Source organism: Phyllobates terribilis, unplaced genomic scaffold, assembly GCF_046119375.1.
Source record: "Phyllobates terribilis strain yellow unplaced genomic scaffold, ASM4611937v1 Scaffold_103__1_contigs__length_5881359, whole genome shotgun sequence".
In the NCBI taxonomy this organism is placed as follows: domain Eukaryota; kingdom Metazoa; phylum Chordata; class Amphibia; order Anura; family Dendrobatidae; genus Phyllobates; species Phyllobates terribilis.
This window is the reverse complement of record NW_027362863.1, coordinates 2328562-2333348: the sequence shown is the minus strand read 5'-3', so window position 1 is coordinate 2333348 and position 4787 is coordinate 2328562.

Genomic DNA, 4787 nt, shown 5'->3' with positions numbered 1-4787 from the left:
GAGTAACACGGCTGGTCCAGGGACCAGTTCCCTTCCTGCGGCCTGATCCCTCTGATTCTTGGCAGATTCGGGCGTATAGGTGCCGTCCTGCACTCACCGTACCCCCTGGGATCCCTTCTGTTCCCGGAGCATTCCTCCCTTGCTCCCACTCCTCTCCTGGGCCTCTCTCACTAGGCCCACAATGGAGCAGAGTTCCTGAAGAGACTCTGCTCCCCTCCTCTCCTTGCTACTCACTGGCTGAACTGCACTGCTCCAACTAAGATGGCTTCCTTTTTTATATCTATTCTCTAAGCGCTCCCCTGTCCTACGTCCTCCACCCACACCCACTACTGGTTCCCCCTCTCCTTGGTTCCCCCCACTCCAGCCAGGGACAGGGCAGCAAAAGAAGTGCATAATGCCCTTCCAGCCGGCCTGGAGTAGTGCAGTGTTGAGTGCAGGTGTTGGGGTCCCCGGCAGTAATAATCTTTAATAATAATAATCTTTATTCCGCAGCGCTTTACATACATTATTGTCGCTGTCCCCATCGGGGCTCACAATCTAGATTCCCTATCAGTATGTCTTTGGAGTGTGGGAGGAAACCGGAGAACCCGGAGGAAACCCACGCAAACACGGGGAGAACATACAAACTCCTTGCAGATGTTGTCCTTGGTGGGATTTGAACCCAGGACCCCAGCGCTGCAAGGCTGCAGTGCTAACCACTGCACCACCGTGCCACCGGCAGTACTTCCGCCTTACCTGAGAGAAGGAGATGCCACACTTCTGGGTGAGGTGCAGTACCTCTGTGGCGACTGAACCCTCAGGGGTGCCACAAAGTCATTGACCAGATGTCACATCCAATATTTCAGCCCTCAGCGGGAAGCTCATGTCCAGCAATGACTCCTCCACGGTTAGTACCACAGCCTCAGGCCTGACAGAGGCAGCGAGTATTGCGGCTGCAGTGTGCGTTTTCAAGGGCCCCCACTGTATATGCTGTGTGTTGTCTTCCAGGTTCCAGAATGGTCGAGGATGACCATGTCCAAAGAGGGAATGTAAGAGTGATGGACTGTTCTGCAGCATTCCTACCCTTGAAGGCAATAATCCCTTTATGTGTACAGTGCCATGCGGTTTTACGAGTAATGTAAATAACGATGTGTTTCTCTTACAGTGGCATGTAAAAGTTTAGGCCCCTTGGTAAAAAATTATTGTTATTGTGAACAGTAAAGCAAGTTGAAGATGAAATGATCTCTATAAAAGGGCTAAAGTTAAAGATGACACATTTCCTTTGTATTTTAGGCAAGAAAAAATCTTGTAATTTTTTACATTTTAAAAATTACACAAAGGAAAATGGGCTGATGCAAAAGTTTGGGCACCCTTGGAGATTTGTGTGCTCAGAAAACTTTGACCAAGGTTTCAGACCTTAATTAGCCTGTTAGAGTGCGGGCACATGGTCAGTAAACACTGCGGATTGGATGCAGCACACTTGCGCTGCGTGCAATCTGCAGCGGCCAGATGTTACAGCATAGTGGATGGGATTTATACAAATCCCATGTCCACTATGCGTCTCCGTGCTCCTGCAGCTCACCCGTGGAGACGGTCATGCAGTGCGTCTTCACAGACCGCAGCATGTCAATTTCTCTTGCAGAGACCCTAGTCTCCGCAAGAGAAATTATATCACTGTAATGTATAGGATGTGGTGAATCCGCATGGTTCATTGAACACATGCGGATTCACTTGCGTGCAACACTTTGGACGCAGCATAAAGTATGCTGCGTTCAAAGAGCAGCCAACACCGACCATCTGCACATACCCTAAAGGTTATGGCTTGTTCACTATCATTAGGAAAGGCCAGGTGATACAAATTTCCCAACTTTATAAAAACCCAGCCTCCTCTAACCTTGTGCCAAAAAACAGCAGCCATGGGTTCTTCTAAGCAGCTGCCTAGCACTCTGAAAATGAAAATGGTGGAGGCCCACAAAGCAAGAGTAGGCTATAAGAAAATAGCAAAGCGTTTTCAAGTTGCAACCTTATTGACGGCATCGCTCGTCACTGCAGGAACGTCCTCAGGCTACTGTCAGTGAGTTCCAGCTGGCGTGCTGAGCAGTTACATACTCATGCAACCGCTCAACACACCAATCGGATGTAGCAGATCTGGGGATCATTGTTCGACATCATCAGTATTGATTATCTGCGGACAGGTGAGGATTACTTTGTTTTTATTTTTATGTGGATCTTAAGAAATGTGTAAAAGAGGGTCATTGAGTGTTTTGTTCAAACAAAGGTCTTTGCTCTGTGTGAGTTTTTTCACTTGAACTAATGGTGTTAGTAATCGGGATGTCTTATTCACGCCTCTCCATTACTAACCCCTGGGCTTGATGTCAGCAAACATCAAACAGCTGACATCAACCCCAAAACCATTACCCCACTTGCCAATGCACCAGGGCAAGTGGGAAGAGCCGAGAATAAGCACCAGAATTTCTGGGGTGGCTGAGGGCTCATGTTATTAGTCAGGGAGGAGGCCAATATCCATGGTCCCTTCCCAGCCTTTTATTATCAGCCTGCAGGTGTCTGTTTAACCTTTGCTGGTTATTAAAACTAGGTGGGACACCACATAATTTTTTGGGGGATACCCCCTTTTTAATACCATTAAAGGCTAAGCAGACAGCTGTGAGCTGTTATTAATAAGCTGGGAAGATCCATGAATAGCGGCCCCTTCCCAGATTGCCCACTGCTTTCCCTCAGCTGTTAAGAAAATTAAATGGACCCCATCCCATTTTTTCAAAAATAAACCCCTAAATTTGTATGGATGTAAAACAACGCCAAAATGTAGACTAAACTATATATGAATAGACAATATAAGGTCCTAAGTTCCTGGGCTAAGTCATCACTGCTATGGCCCTACTTATGTATTTGAAGTCCCCCTTTCTCAAAATCTTTCTAATAAATTTAATTTCCCCAAGATTATTGTGAAAATCATATACAGTGGGTAAGGAAAGTATTCCGACCCCTTTACATTTTTCACTCTTTGCTTCATTTCAGCCATTTGGTAAATTCTAAAAAGTTCATTTTTTTTCTCATTAAAGTTCACTCTGCACCCCATCTTGACTGAAAAAAAACAGAAATGTAGAAATCTTTGCAAATTTATTAATAAAGAAAAACTGAAATATCACATGGGCATAAGTATTCAGACCCTTTGCTCAGTATTGAGTAAAAGCACCCTTTTGAGCTAGTACAGCCATGAGTCTTCTTGGGAATGATGCAACAAGTTTTTCACACCTGGATTTGGGGATCCTCTGCCATTCTTCCTTGCTGATCCTCTCCAGTTCCATCAGGTTGGATGCCGAACATTGGTGGACAGCCATTTGCAGGTCTCTCCAGAGATGCTCAATTGGGTTTAGGTCAGGGCTCTGGCTGGGCCAGTCAAGAATGGTCACAGAGTTGTTCTGAAGCCACTCCTTTGTTATTTTAGCTTAGTGCTTAGGGTCATTGTCTTCTTGGAAGGTGAACATTCGGCCAAGTTTGAGGTCCAGAGCACTCTGGAAGAGATTTTCATCCAGGATATCTCTGTACTTGGCCGCATTCATGTTTCCTTCAATTGCAACCATCGTCCTTTCCCTGCAGCTGAAAAACACCCCCATAGTATGATGCTGCCACTACCATGTTTCACTGTTGGGATTGTATTGGGCAGGTGATGAACAGTGCCTGGTTTTCTCCACACATACAGCTTAGAATTATCACCAAAAAGTTCTATCTTCGTCTCATCAGACCAGAGAATCTTATTTTTCTCATAGTCTGGGAGTCCTTCATGTGTTTTTGAGCAAACTCTATGTGGGCTTTTATATGTCTTGCACTGAGGAGAAGCTTCCGTCGGGCCACTCTGCCATAAAGGCCCTATTGGTGGAGGACTGCAGTGATAGTTGACTTTGTGCAACTTTATCTCATGTCCCTGCTGCATCTCTGGAGCTCAGCCACAGTGATCTTGGGGTTCTTCTTTACCTCTCTCACCAAGGCTTTTCTCCCACGATTGCTCAGTTTGGCTGGACGGCCAGGTCTAGGAAGACTTCTGGTGGTCCCAAACTTCTTCCATTTAAGGATTATGGAGCCCACTGTGCTCTTAGGAACCATGAGTAATGCAGAACTTCTTTTGTAACCTTGGCCAGATCTATGCCTTGCCACAATTCTGTCTCTGAGCTCCTTGGGCAGTTCCTTCGAGTTCATGATTCTCATTTGGACTGACATGCACTGTGAGCTGTGAGGTCTTATATAGACAGGTGTGTGCCTTTCCAAATCTAGTCCTACCAGTTTAATTAAACACAGCTGGACTCCAATTAAAGAGTAGAGCCATCTCAAGGAAGATCACAAGGAAATGGACAGCATGTGACTTAAATATGAGTGTCTGAGCAAAGGGTCAGAATACTTATGACCATGTGATATTTCAGTTTTTCTTTTTTAATAAGTTTGCAAAAATTTCTACATTTCTGTTTATTTCAGTCAAGATGGGGTGCAGAGTGCACTTTAGTGAGAAAAAAAATGAACTTTTTAGAATTTACCAAATGACTATGTTCAGCTGCCAACCCGGCCACATGGCAGAGATGCAGATACACCCCCTGCACGCTGTGTGGCTGAGTCTGCTGAAGTGACGTCACACAGCGCAGCTGGAACTGATTCAGTCAGCCGGACAGGAGCCTGTGGATCGGAGACTTCAGTGGTCTCAGTCAGTATGAGGTCAGGAGGTCTGCAGTGAGGGGGAAGCGGGACTGTGCTCACCTTCTCATAAATTCACCCAGGATTCTATATTGTCCAATCAGAGG